Source organism: Triticum aestivum, chromosome 4A (assembly GCF_018294505.1).
Source record: "Triticum aestivum cultivar Chinese Spring chromosome 4A, IWGSC CS RefSeq v2.1, whole genome shotgun sequence".
NCBI classification, from domain to species: domain Eukaryota; kingdom Viridiplantae; phylum Streptophyta; class Magnoliopsida; order Poales; family Poaceae; genus Triticum; species Triticum aestivum.
This window is the reverse complement of record NC_057803.1, coordinates 256,488,978-256,505,033: the sequence shown is the minus strand read 5'-3', so window position 1 is coordinate 256,505,033 and position 16,056 is coordinate 256,488,978.

The window sequence follows — 16,056 nt, the reverse complement described above, 5'->3', positions numbered from 1 at the left end:
GGGTTTTCTTTGACAAAACTCCGAGTTCTCATGCTCCTTGTTTCAGTCTTTCTCCAGTACACCTTGACCTTGGGTATTGACAACTTCCATAGTCTGCCAAGTTCCATAAGGGTAGCCTTCCTAGGTCATACAAATCTGGGAATTCTTCAGAGCCTTCAAATTCTCCTAGTCTTCGGAGTCTTCAACCGTTGTAGTTTCCATTATTCAGATGCACGGAAAATACTCTTCATTCCGAAGTGGTATTAGTTGTCCGATATGTTGTACTTCTTGGAGTGGTCTCATCAGTCGAATCTTCGTGTGGTTAAAAGGGGAAAGGGGGTATGGTCTCACTAAAGGGAATTTTTGAATAAGCTCAGAAGAGAAGAGAGGAAAAGATCTTTTTGAAAATGAAGTTGTAGAGAAAAATCTTTCCTATGGGCTTGCGAATTTCTAGGGTCATGTCCAACAGTCAACATGTGCTCTAATACCATCTTGTAGTGACCCGACCCGAATGGATCAAGTCTCTGTGCTTAAGTGTCATCCCTGGATCGGTATGCTGACACACACAGTACTCGAGGATTTATAACAGAGGTAAATCACATGTAAAAATTAACGTAAATACTATTACCTCAATCCAAATATCGGAAGTAACAAGGTTGTGGATTCCCATCAACACCAACGGCAAAGTTGAGTGTAGAAATCATAACCCTAACATATCACTTACTCGTCGTAAGAAATCCTGCAACATGAGACGTTGCAGCCACAGAGGGTCAGTACATTGAATATACTGGCAAATTCACACCATAGAGAATGATGAACAAAGGCTATCACTACATGCATATTTGGCTGGTGGAAAAGCTCTATGGTTATAGTTTTTGCGAAAAGCCAATTTTTCCCTACTGCAAAGGAATAAATTTTATTTAACTATCATGGTGGTTGTTGAACATTGAGAATGGTTGACAGCATTCTCAATCCCAATTAAATAACATCATTAAACCCAACAAACTTAATTTAAAGTAACGTGATGAGATCAACAGGATAATCCAAGTACTAGATACTCAAGATGTCCATAACCGGGGACACGGCTAATCATGATTAGTTTGTACACTCTGCAGAGGTTTGCGCACTTTTCCCCACAAGACTCGATCTCCTCCGTTGGATTTCTCGCACTACATGGTGTTTGAGAAACGGATGACCGAGACATAGTCTTTCAAAAGCGTTTCCCCCTTACGATGGGTAGACCGTACCACCTACAACCCCTACATCTGCTAGTCTACCACTGTAAGAGTTCACACGACTTAGTCAACTATGCTAGATCCCATAATAGCTTGTGGCTGCACACGGAAGTTTCTAGCATGAATAATCTCATGATCCCTTTGAGCCTGGGTGGCGGTCCAAAAGAAAACAGGCAAGTCTTGGAATACCCAGGTGCCTCAATCCACCCAGATGTGTGTTTAAGTTGCCACCTTAGATAAACCATTAATTAACAATCTCACATCTGTCATGGATATCACTCACCCAATCCACGTCTACTAGCATAGCATGGCATAATAAGCAAACGTAGAAGTAACTCCCAAAGGTTTGATAATAACAGGTAATAGGTTCCTACCTCATCAACTACTTCCCAATCCCACAATTTAATTAGATCCTAATCATGCAATGTTTGAGGTTTGATCTAATGCAATGAAAACTGGGTATGAAGGGGATATGATCAAAGTGTGAACTTGCCTGCAATGTTGATGAAGATGATTCGCACTCAAAACTCTTGATAGATCTACTCGTCACACTCCGGTCAATCTATCGTAGGCAAGCAATAGTAACCACACATAAGCAATCACTCAAAAGATCAGAAAGATCGAAGAAGTCGATTCGGAAAACTTCAAAACCAAGCAAATAACTCTTGCAACATAAAACAATTTCTAATAGTACCAAAATTATGTGAATTTGTCCTTATTAGAAAGTTTAGGTCAAGAGCTTCGATTTGCAAAAAGAATCAACTCAAACGGAGCTACGAAACTCAAGTTATGATCAAACGAAGTTTGAATTCAAATCTGATCTAATTCAAATTTTAAACTTTTCAAAAACATGTTTGAGTTGGATTACTGGATAGAGGAGATCATAACGATGACGTGGGCATTGGTTTCGTTGGATTTGGACTAACGAGTAAAAAGTTATAATCATTTGAAAACCAGGGGCTGATCTGTAAAGAAAATCCTCACATATAGGTCCCTGGCCGAAATTAATAAGAAAAGGAAAAAAACTATCGAACGAACGTTCGCTAAACAGATCTATAGAACGAATACATTCACTAAAACTTCCTAAACAGAAAACGTTCATAACTTAACTAAAACAACAAAAAAACAGTTTTTTAAACAAAACCGAAGAAAACCTAAACCTAAAGGAAAACCGACGAACCGGGGACGGTTTTATACCAGACCAGGAAGAACCGGCAGGTCGGCCGGCAGATCGGGCGGCAGGCGGTTCCGGCGAGCTCTGGCAACAGCAGGCTCAGCGGCGATGGCGCTAGCGGCGGGAGGCGGCGCGAGGCGAGAGCCGGCGGGGCGGTGCAGCTCGTCGGCGATAGCAGCGGGTGCGGCGCGGCAGCGGCGCAGGCGAGCAGCGGGGCGGCGGCGGCGGGATGCGGGAGGCGGCGATGCGGCGAGGAGGAGAGAGAGGCGGGGCCCGGGGCTTTATAGAAGGGCGCGGCGGGCTCCGAGGCATGCAGGAGGGGTTGGAGGAGGAGTCCTCCTCGACCACGGTGGCGCCGGCGAGGCGTGCGGGCGGCGGAGTCCCGCGGGAGCTCGGGGACGGCGCGGAGGTGGGCTGGGCCGCGACCTGGCTGGGTTGGCTGGGCCGGCCCAGTCGGGAAAGGATTTTTTTAAAAAAAAAATCAGTCAGACAAAAATAAATAAAACTAAATAAGCAAAATTAAGATATAGGCATATTATATATCAAAATTTTCAGAAAAAGATTCTCTACGAAATGAACATTTTTAATATGCCAAATAAAATCCTCACAAAACCAGATAAATCAAAGAGTGCTACTGGTCTATTAAAATCCAACAAAAATCATTTTAAAAATACCAAAATGATTTCAAATCAATTTTTCTCCAATTTTCTAATGTAGGGAATCATGTTACCCTAATTTCCATATATTTTATTTTTGGAGAAAAATAATTTGAATAAAACTCAAATAACTCCAAATTGAAAATAAATTCAAAAGAACTTTGAATTTAATTCTTTGAAACTCCCAACTCATATTTCATGTAATTTGAAGAAGTCATTTTATCTTCTCTCATGAAAATCATTGAGCTGCATGAAGTTTGTGAATTGAAATATTTCCAATTGAAATTCAATTATTTTCAAATACCTTTTCAATTAATTTAAATGGAAGAAGTCATATCATCTTCGCTCAAGGGTTTTGTATTTGAAAAGAATTTGAATTCATGGAGATCAGAAAGAAAATATGAAAGTTTGGGAAAGTCCTTTTATTCCCTCTCATTTAACTTTCAAAATTTTCGAATTCACTCACTTTCAGACAATCAATCAAACAATCAATCAAATCTATCTATTTATTATAACATTCCAAAATTTAGAATTTTGGGATGTTACATGTAGATGAGTGTAAAATTGAAGCAATTAAAACTTGGCCTCAACCCACTAATTTGCAACAAGTGCGTAGTTTTATTGGTCTAGTGGGTTTTTATTGCCGCTTTGCGAAAGACTATAGCACTATTGTCGCACCGTTGCATGCCTTGAGTAAGAAAAATGCACCTTTTGTTTGGTAACCAACTCAATCTACCGCATTTGATGAGCTCAAATATTTGCTTACACATGACCCAATTCTTGCTTTACCCGATTTCACCAAAACTTTTGATGTTCATTGTGATGCTAGTGGTCATGGTATTGGTGGAGTTTTGATGCAAGAAAAGCATGCCGTTGCATATTTTAGCGAAAAACTTTCCGGTGCTCAACTTAATTATCCTATATATGACAAATAATTGTATGCTTTAGTGTGAGTATTGCATGTTTGGGAGCATTATCTTCACCCACATGAATTTGTCATACATACTGATCATCAGACACTTAAGTATTTAGAAGGTCAAACTAAGTTGAATAAACAGCATGCTAAATGGAGTGAATTTATTGAGTCTTTTCCTTATGTGATCAAGTACATTAAGGGCAAAAAAATGTTGTGGCGGATGCTCATTCCTGCATATGCATGCTTATTAATCGACTAGAGTTGAATGTGATTGTCTTTGAGCATATTAAGGATCTTTATGCGAATGATCCTTCTTTTGCACTTCCTTATGCCAAATGTCTTACTCATACTTGTTGGGAGAACTTTTTTCTCAAAGATGGCTACCTTATGCTTGCTAACAAAATTTGTATATCCGAGTCTTCTCTACGTTTGTTGCTTTTGCAAGAGGCTCATGAAGGCGGACTCATGGGACATTTTGGACGTGACAAGACCTTTGCCACACTGTCCTTCAAGTACTTTTGGCCAAATATGTTCCGCATCATGGCACGCCTCACCAACAAATGCTCTACATGTCCAAGTTAAGTCTGAAGCCCAATCTCATGGTTTACATATGCCCCTTCCCATTCCATATCACCCATGGGAGGATATTAGTATGGATTTCATGCCTGGCTTGCCTAGAAAGAGAAATGGAAAGGATTCTGTCTTTGTTGTTGTGGACCAATTCTCAAAAATGGCACATTTCATACCAGGCAACAAGATAGATGATGCTTCACATGTTGCTAATTTTTTTAGGGATATCTTGAGATTGCATGGAGTGCCAAGGACTATTGTGTCAGACCGGGACGTCAAGTTCTTAAGCTACTTTTGGAAGACCATTTGCGCCAAGCTCGGCATCAAGATTCTATTCTCAATATCCTATCAACCTCAAACCGATGGCTAAACAGAAGTCACCGACTGGACGCTATCTACTCTCCTACGCGTGTTGATCAAGAAGAATATCAAGGAGTGGGAGGAGTGCTTACCCATCACTGAGTACGCCTACAATCGAGCTCGACACACTACTACCGACAAGTCCCCCTTCGAGGTTGTCTACGGCTTCAACCCATTGTCCCCATTGGACATTCTACCTCTTTCGCTCCAAGAACACGCAAACATGGATGCAAGTGCAAGGGCAAGTTTTCTCTAGAAGATGCATGAAGATACAAGGGCAACAATCGAGCGTCAAGTACACCGCCTCGCCACCAAGCTCAACATCAACAAGACACCAATGGTGTTCCAACCGAGTGATCTTGTATGGCTTCATCTTCGCAAAGACCGCTTCCCCAACGAGCGCAAGTCAAAAGTAATACCACCCGCCGATGGACCCTTAAAGGTGCTAGCATGCTACAACGACAACACTTACAAGATTGACATCCCACGTGACAAGTATAATGTAAGCGACATCTTCAACGTGAAAGACTTGGCTAAGTACATGGTGATAAAGATCACGATCCGTGGACGGATCTCTCCCAAGGGCGGGGGAGATGATGCGGAGCATCCTTACATAATCCCCATGGACTCTACATCAGCACATCAAGCCCCACATAGACCTATGACAAGAGCTAGAGCACGTGCATTGGAAACTGAGGTGAACTCCTTCCTACTTGACTTGCATATGGATACGAATGGAACTTGGTTTCTACCTCACCAAAATACTCTATGCCTCATTAAGTATGAAGAGAAACATCACCAAGCAGCTAAGGAGCACCACCAAGTCCAAGGAGAAGTGACCCAAGCCACCAAGGATCAAGAACAAGCCGAATCACAGCTGGACAGGAAGTCCCAGGTGACCCCGTGCGTACCGGCCCCCGAGACCCCGTGCCCACAGGCTACGCAGGGAAGTACGACTGTAGGACCCCGTGCACACAGGCCCAACTTACCCCATGCGCACGGGCCTCCCAGGATGGCCGGCTGAGATTGCCTCTTCGTCCCCCATTCATCTACTTCGACCCCAAGGCTATATAAGTTGTACCTAGGAACATGTTTAGGGTTAGCAAAGTATTAGATGATATATTTGTGAGCTTTGCTCCTTCTACCTTCCCTCTTGTGGATCGAGACCCCTTTAGGGAAGAATCCTTGTCGATTTGAAAGCCCTCCACAAGGAGAAGACTACCTTCAAGATCTCATCTCTTAGGAGTGAGAAGAACTCTATCATTGTATCTTTCCTTTAATTGTGTTCGTGAACTTGTGGATCTTGCGTTGCTACTCTAGTGGATGTGTAATTGGGGGATTGTTGGAGTGATTTCCTCTTTGTGTTCTTGGTGTTCATCTCCCTTCCCCCCTCCAAGTGTGAAAAGATCCATCTTAGGGCTTCACCCTACAATACCTTCCTAGCTCCACACACATCTATGTCGTGCATTTGACTCTCCCTGTAGAGGTGTAACAATGGTATTGATGTCCTCATCATCTTGATAGAGGCAAAGGTGTCCCGTCTTACGATGAGAAGGTGATTATCGTTTCGGGGGAGTAGACTTTCATGATCCGACTACGAACGTGCGAGGATGTCGCTCCTTAGCAATCGCTAAACCATCTCCGAGAGGTTATTTACCACGCCGGAGCACGATCAACCTGACCACGGAGGTCTTTTTCCTGCAAGCAAATGAAGAACAAGCAAGAAGCCAAGATTGCAATCAGGATATTGCGAATATAAGATGAAACTAATAGAGGCAAAGGTGTCCTGATGTTTCGATGAGATGGTGGCTATCGTTTTCTCTGGGGGTCTACCTTAACGATCCGACTACGAACATGTGAGACGTCGCGCCTCAGAAATCGCTAAACCAACTTCCAACGGGTTATTGACCACGCGGGAGCATGATCAATGTGACCACGAGGGTCTGTTTCCTGTGAGCAAACGAAGAACAAGTAAGAAACTGATATTGCAATCTGGATATTGCGAATATAAGAGGAAATCTTTAATAATGAAGGTGAGGTTCTGTGACGCCTTTGTCTAGTCATTGAACACAAACGAAATATGCGAAGTTACAGCTATGGCAAACTTTTAATCTAAACAAAACCCAAGCAAAAAGCTAATAGATAGATCTACTTATATAGGAGCAAGGGGTGGCGGCCAAGGAGGTGGAGGACCTCCCAAGGCATCCTAAAACTAACCCTGGGTCGTACAAGACTCATGGGCCCAAGCGAAGGTGATGCAACACCTTTGAACTTGTAGTTTGACTCGAATTCTACTGCAATGTTAGATTGTTTCGTCCATAACTCAACTCTCCTGATGAATTTGAAGATGAATCCATGTGCGTTGGAAAGTGCACGAAATCTACTTTCCAACAAAAAAAGAATCACCCAATTCGAAGTCCGTATGAAAGAGTTATTGACGTTTTGAGTCAGGTATGTCTGTGCAGTCCGAATCTAAATCCAGAACGTGAGAGACTTGGACTCTATCTTCTCTTGGCCCAAAAGTGACGTGAGAGGACTTTTTGAACAACACATAAACTTATATTTTTCCTTATCTTCATATGTGGATTGCACATATGTCCCATACACCTGCAATTAGACACAGCACAAAAGTCTGTGAAGTATTTTTGTCCTGGATGACATAAATAAATTATTGTATAGTTTGCATTAGAAATCACCTCGCAAATATACATGTATGCAATATTTTTGGTCGTATCCAAGGCAGTCATGTCCTCATCATCCTCCCCTTCTTGAAAACAAAGCCGTCCTCGGCGTTGCTTAAACTAAAATGTGGTTATGAAAGAGACAAGGTGTACATGTTGTATATGTATATATCATCCATTTTTACTTCCCTTGATTTTTGCACATATGACACATGTATACATGTGTAATTTTCATAGTTCATAAAATATAAATCCAAAATATTATCGCAAGTAGAAGACATGAAAATTTTGCAAGTCAGTTTGCACATATAAGTGAAGCTCTTATTGATATGAAAAGGTTGACAATGTTCATCATTAAACCATTATAACATTGGTATATAAAACTTACTTGCATCAAATTTACATGATACAACATGCTTAAATAAGCAAACATGCAATAAGTCATTGGTCATAGAATCATCACCAAGATTAGAGGTCATATGAAAATGATTAAACATCACCAAATGAGAAGACACAATAGAGGTAGAGGACAAGTTGTTAGAAATGCAAATGTGGTGGTTCACTCACTCCCTCAAGGTAGGTGCACTCAATCTCACGTATGGTGGAGTCACTCATCTTAATGAAGTGGTGGGGGTTATGGCTCTCCTCACATGGGAATTGGGGCAACACATCATATATGCGGCTAGTGGTGTACTCACTCTCATTCACAATATGGTGGCTAAAAATACTGAAGTCATCATACGTCGCCGTGGTCGAAGGGAAAATCCCATACTCAACCATCTCGTCATCGTCGCCGTGGATGAAGGCCGAGGATGTCATCTCATCACTCTCTTCTATGACCGAGGGAAAATCCCATGTCCGATCATCTCGTCATTGTCGCCGTGGATGAAGGCCGAAGATGGCACATCATCACTCTCACCTCCAAAGATGGAAGAATCATCCTTGCTCGCCACCTTTTCCCTCGCCTCCAAAGCTTGGTCCTTGAGGGTGTCCGTACTTGTACTCGTCGCCGCACCATCTTGAAAAAGATTCGAAGTAGACTCGGCATCATCAATGCCACAAAGAGGGATGGCGGCGAAGTTGAACTTGGGAGCATCGTCTTGGAGCTTGTCGGGCTTGGACATCATGTTGGTACTATCCTGATACTTGTTCTCATGGAGCTTGGTCGTCACGAAGATGAGGAAGACCGCTTGTAGGCCTTGATGAGGGCTTTGATCTCTTCCATTTGAGCATCCATCTTGGAGTTCAAGTTGTTTGTGGCATCGAACTTGTCGTTGTTGTTGTAGACCGGAGGGGGTGTGCTTTGCCTATCCATCACTCAATGTTGAGGATAAAGAATACCAAGTTACCTTTTCCCAAAGTTGAGGATGTATCCTATTTCACTGAATGTGAAATGAAAGAATAGTGGAATTGGTACCAAACTTTTTCACTCACACCTATCAAGTAAAGATTATGGAGTAGCTTGGTGAGGATAATGGCACAAAAATTTGATGCAAAATGTTAACAATAGTCAAGAATGTTGAAAGAGATTCACAAATTTGCAAGTGAAACAAGTAGACCAATAGCAATGAATGGCACATAGAAACGCACACACAGATAGATAAATGGAGTCGTGCCACCAAGGAATGAGCACAAAATGTGGAATCCACGGAAAATGCTCGTGTTGCACAACTCAAGAGACACTAGCACGATTGCTCAATAGGCGGATACGACACCTGTGCACAACCTATAAGATGCGAAATTGATAAACTTTCTATCCCATGTATGCTATGTATGTATGGTTCCCGGTGTTTCTCACACGATGATCGAAGATGATCAAGTATGATTCCATATGATATATTGTAATGCACTATGATATGATGCAATGGCTCTTGCTTACAAGCTCTTTGCTCACTCTTTTTCTTTCCTCAAAAGCTTTTTTTGGATGTGGCCATAATGCAAAATGCACAAACCAAGATAGCAATTGTGTATATGTGGGAAAAAACTTGTGACACGATGGATGATATGATTCCAAGATGATACCAATATGATATGGTACGTATGCAATGGAAGGTGTAGACCAATGATCACTGATGTGCATAAGTAATGTTGTTGGCAATACTAAAATGGCTAGTCTCGATAGGCAAGTAACGCAAAAAAACGGGCTACGGGTTAACAATGCAATTGCAAGGGGAATATACAATGGTGTCGTCGAGGTTACCATCAAGGGTTTCTCGTTTGTAAACCACTAACGGATGATGCTGAAGTGGTCAAAGTCGATGATGACCTCATGGCGATGATGAGTGGCGGTGTTCTCGATGTTGAGCCGTTCCTAATTAGCCAAAACACCTTTGGAAATGGAAAAACCACAAACACAAAATCTCAAATTTCAAATGTCAAATTGTGGTAGCAAAAAGCGGTGGTGGTTGTGGAAGCTCAATGGGATTGCGGAAATGAAATAATTGGTTTGGAGGTAAGCAATGCGGAAGTGGAGGTTATGTTGGTGTACTATAAATGATGTCGAAGTTGAGGTCCCCGTCCGTAAGTAGCTGAAACACCTTAGGAGACACAACACACAAATCAAACAAGCTGAAACAAAATTTGTTTATGTTGAGGTGGCGGAAGTGTAAGACGGGCGAGGTTATGCGAAAGGTATGGTGGTGCTTGATGAAGAAGCAACCGTCCCTAAGTAGCCGAAACACCTTAGGAGACACAAGCCACAACTCAAACAACCACTAATGCTATAAGGAACAAAATGGGTTAGGTTGCAGAAGCCAGTGGTGGTAATGCGGATGATGTGGTGAAGGCCCTAGGCAAAGATGCCCAAGTTCCAAAATTTTGACGGAGTCAAATGACGGTGGATGTATTTTTGTGGGATGGGGGATGTCAATCACTTCAAAACGAGGTAAAGAACGCCAAAATCAGAGTTTGGATGAATTAGTTATGGCCAAAACAAAAATCAGCCGAAGTTGATATCTACAGGTGTCAAACGTCCAAGAAGTGTCGGAAGTCCGGTCGTCGGACGTCTAGAAGTGGTCGGAAGTCTGTGATTTCAGCTTCGGATCGGGATGTCGGATTTCCGGTGGAGTCCGGACATCCGGTGGTTCCTGGGACTCCGGACGTCCGGTCAAGTGTCGGTCATCCGGTGGGTTGGGGTCAACTCGAGATTCGAGATTCGGGACGTGATTTTGGGCGAAAATTGGAAATTTTGGGCTCAAAATCGAGGATATTTCATGGATGAAAGATGGGGAAACTTGGGGAAATGCTGGATCCACTCGAAACCAAGCAAATCCATGGATCAAAATCAACAAAACATCATCAAACCAACAAATCACAAAAACATTTGAGGCTATTTTTGGTGGGGATTTTCGAAATTTAGGATGAAATCAAGCAAAAGAAGGCTAGAAAACGATGGGAGGGACTCCAAATACGTGATCAACGTGGCTCATGATACCATATGATGCGGGGCTAACCCGGTGTAGGCCGATCTTTCAGGATTGGAGTGGATTCCCTCGAAGAACACGAAGAACATGGGGAAGAACGGAGAGAAATCACAAGGGGAAACACTCAAGAACAAGTCCAATCACACATCCACTAGACAATTAAACACACAAGATCCACAAGGTACATGAAAACAAAAGGAAAGATACAAGGTAAAGTTCATCTCCAAGAGGAGGTTGTAGCGACCCGTCCTCAAACGGTCAAGTCACTGTGCTTCAGTGTCATCCCTGGATCGGTAATGCTGACACACACAGTACTCGAAGGATTTATAACAGAGTAGAAACCGGACACTTATTACATCGGATGTCTCAAGAGAGAACTTACTACAATAAATATGGCTTAAGGCCATCTAATACGATAACAGAGGAAGGCTTGGAAGATAAAGCGAGTCCAGCAACTCCAACGACATAGCTGAGTGCATGACAAACGATCTATCGCGTCTTACTCCTCGTCTGAAAAGTCTGCAACATAATATGTTGCAGCCCGAACGGGTCAGCACATGGAATATGCTGGCAATGTAACACAGTAGAGCAATGAATAGATAAATGCTATCACTACATGCATATATGGCTGGTGGAGGCTCTATGGTTACATGGTTTTTGCGAAAAGCTAATTTTTCCCTACAACAAAGGAATACGTTTTTATTTAACTATCATGGTAGTTGAAACACTTGAGAATGGTACCCCCATCTAAATCCCAATTAAAAGTAATTATCAACCCAACAAATTAATTTAGAGTGATGAGATACAGTAGGATAATCCAAGTACTAGATACTCAAGTTGTCCATAACCGGGGACACGGCTAACCATGATTAGTTTGTACAGTGTTCAGAGGTTTGCGCACTTTTCCCCACAAGACTCGATCTCCTCCGTTGGAGTTCTCGCACTACATGATGTTTGAGAAACAAATGACCGATACACAGTCTTTTAGAAGCATTAACTCTTTACTCCGGGTGGACAGTTACACCTACTTTCCCTCTACATTTGCTAGCCCACAACAAAAAGTGGTCACGCAACATACTCCACTATGCCAGAGCCCATAATGGCTTGTGGATGCACATGGAAGTTTCTAGAATGAATAATCTCATGATCCCTTTGAGCCTGGGTGGCGGACCATAGGAGGATTGCACGGTAAATCCTCGGGATCTCCTAGGACAACACTGGTATATCCCCAGGTGCCCAAAACAAGCAATCCACCCAGATGTGTATTAAAGTTTCCACCTTAAGTTGCACCATTAATTAACAATCTCACATCTATCATGGATCTCTCAAACCAAACCACGTCTACGAGCATAGCATAGCAATATAAGCATAACGTAGATGTAACTCCCAGGGTTTGATAATAAAACAGGGCAATAGGTTCTACCTCATCATCTACTTCCCAATACCCACAAGTTAATAACATCCTAATCATGCAATGTTTGGGGATTGAAACTAATGCAGAAAAACTGGGTATGAAAGAAGTATGATCAATGTGTTACTTGCCTTGCTGATGATCTGCAAATCCTAAAGACTCGTAGTAGCACACTTCGCACCGGGTGTTCTATCGCAAACAAACAATAGCATACATAAGCAATCAAGCAAAGATGCACAGGGTAATCTCAAATAAGAAGATCTAACCAGAAAGTTCAACTTAAGAACTCTGGTTTGCAAAAAGAATCAAATCAAACAAAACAACGAAACTCAAACTGCAAAAGAAACAAGATCTGATTACTAATATGGACTAAAGTCAAATTTACAGTACCAAAATCTTGTTCAAGTTGGTTAATCGGAAAGAGGCCTTTGAGACGAAGATCCAGGCGCTTGAATCGCCTGATTCCGATAAACGAGCGACAAGATATACTAGATCGAAAATTAGGGCGGAGATCGCGATCGAAAATAATCGCGGAAAACCCTGGAAAAAGAAAAACTGACGAGCAGGCTAACGAACGAACATTCGCTGTCTGCGGCTAACGGGTGAACGGTGTTCGTTAAAACGAACGTACGGACAAACGTCCGCAAAATAAGTAAACCGACGGAAAACCGAACTGATCTAATAAATTAAATCGGAAACTAAAAGAAAACCGGGGTTGTCGTGGAATTCTCACGGCAGATGTCCTAGAGCAAGGACTTAGTCGTAGGGTCATCGCACTAGGAAGCTTAAAGGGGTTAATCGGGACAAAGGACACGGGAAAGTTTTTATACTAGTTCGGCCCTTTACGGTGAAGGTAAAAGCCTACGTCTAGTTGGGTTTGGTATTGCTAGGGTTTCGATCTCCAAGAGGCTCAACTTGCCGACTTGGTTATCGACTTGTTGTCTCTTGCCCTAAGCCGCCACCGGGTCGTTCCCTTATATACATGGGTTGACGCCTGGTGGCCTACAGAGTCCCAGCCGGCTCATAATCGTGTCCGGCTCGGTGACTTTCTTTACATGCCTTTCTTTAAAAGTCTTTCCTTACATATGGCGGTTCCTAATATCAGGCCTTAAACTGCCTTCAGGTCCTTGGGCCTTCTATAATACTTAATAAACTACAATCTTGGATGTTTAATGGGCTTCTTGCGTGACCCGCCATTAGGGCTGACCCGGCCCCTCCTGGGCGGATCTCAGCTGATAGTAATATCCCCAACATTAGGCCCCAGGTTGACTTTGAACTTTTGTTCTTTGTCAATCTGTCATACTTAGCCAAAAAATCCATCTTCTTGACCAGCCGTGACGTCATCTCTTGAAAACGCAAAAGATTTTCATGACGTCATCTTCCAACGGATCTTTTAACTTTAATGCTTCCCGAGAATCGAGGCGCCTATATAGCTGGATAACCATTATTCGGTTCTCCCTTGATTTTCGCGCCCGTCTGTATACATCTTTCCTTATAAATAGGCTCGCCCCGGCCTTCCTCATTATTCTCTCACTCTCTTTGTCTTCTTCCTCTCGTGACCCTGCCGCTGTTCGAGCTTCGCTGCCACCGCGCCTCACCTCCGTCGTCGACTCTGGCCGCTGCATCGACCTAAACTGATCCAGAGAAAACCGCGGCGACCTCCGTAGTAGACCTGCAACCTTAAGTTTTCTTTCCTTCATGCCTCAAATCTTCACTAGGGTTTCCAAGCTCCTGCGTGTTCTTTGTAGTTCCTCATAGTTCTTCTACTGCCTCCTCTTTCTGATCCAAAAGAGATGTATGTTCATGCAGTAGCTGTTTGGTGCCTCCTTTTCATATTAGCAGACTCCTTTTTCTGGTATAAGAGCTATGGTTAGATCTGATGAACTCATCTGGAATGTATTTTTAGGTCAAGAAATTTTTCAATTTGAACATCCATTTGATCTGAAATAATATCAACCATTTTGGGAAACTTGTTTGTCCCAATACTTAGCTGAATCCACTTTCTGAAGGAATCTATAGTCATGGCGGCTTATCGTACCGGCTTTCTTTTCCTTATATGTGATTAGCCTTTAGTCAAGCTGCCATTACTTGTTTTTGCATCTTCATCCCTTAACTGTCAATCTCATCATTAAACTGAACCGTCCTGTTGCTTTTTTCAGTTCCTTGCACATCATGCCATCCAAAATGCCAACCATCTGTAATTAGGTTCCCTCAACCATAACCGAGGAACGTTTAAAAGAGTTCTTCATGATAGGATTTCTGCCATCAAAGGCTGTCATGTCTTACCATGCCCCTGACCCGGAAGAAGAACGACCCAATCCAAAAGACGGCGAAGTGATTGTTCTTACTGACCATATGAACCGTGGCTTCTCACCGCCCGGCTCAAAGTTCTTCAGAGAGGTCCTTCACTTTTTCAAACTCCATCCTCAAGACATCGGGCCCAATTCCATATCCAATATTTGCAACTTCCAAGTGCTCTGTGAGGTGTATCTTCAGCAAGAGCCGACCGTAGAGCTGTTTAGAGAATACTTTTATCTGAACCGGCAGAACGAGTGCACCAACGGCCTTAGCTTAGAGCCTGGAGGCATCTCAATCCAGCGCCGGTAGGGTGCTGTCTTCCCTCTCATAGTCTTACCAAGTCACCCAAAGGACTGGAATCAAACTTGGTTCTACTGTCAGGACATCTCACCAGCAAATGAGAAGCCACTGCCGGGTTACCGCCCCGATCGTCTTGACTCCAAGTTCGCGCTTCCGAATAAACTCACCGTTGCTGAACACAAGAGATTGATGCCATCCATCAAAAAGATCAATGCTCTGTTAGGGAACGGGTTCACTGGAGTTGATCTGACCCGCTGCTGGATCTCATGGCGGTATATTCCTTTAAGTCGTTGATCAAAGTTGATGTATGAATATGGTGGAGGCCCGGACGACTCTCTTCGTCATAGCCTAGTTCAACTAACTGAAGAAGACATTGTCTCAATGTCAAACCTTTTAGTGAATGGGAAATATGAAGACTGCAGTATTGTTGGGCTAATTCCCTTCTGTAAGCTTAACCCGGTGCCAGAAGTAAGGATATTCTGATCTCTTTTCCTTTGTATTTTGCCCAGCCATATTGTTTAGCACTGATCTTTCATCTTGTCTTCGCCTGTCTACAGGCCAACTCTGACTTTTGGAAAGTGAAATATGACCATGAAGATGCCAAGAAAGCGAAAGCCACCACCATGAATGCCAAGAAAACGACCCGGAAGTCAAAGAAGAAAAAGAAAAGCACTGCTGAAGATTTTATGAAGCTTGATGACACGTCTGATTTGGAGGTAGCCCTTGATTCCCTTAGCCAATTTTTTAACAATCTTATTGACACTGATCATTACCAGGATGACACTGGGGCCAGTCAGGCCGGGGAAGCAGAGGTAACTATCATTTCCTCCGACTTAAAGCCCTTACCAAGACACAAAGTTCGACGAGTGATCCGTAAAGTAAGGTTTTCTAACCCTTCAGCTCACTTGGATCCCAACTTTCGTTTGAAAAAGCAGCAACATGAAAGCCACTGTCAAGCTGGGATTGAAGATGAACCGGCTGCTGTTCTTCAACAAACCCCTCGTAAAAGTCTGAACGAGGTTTACTTATTTCTGTCTTTAACTCTGTTTAATGG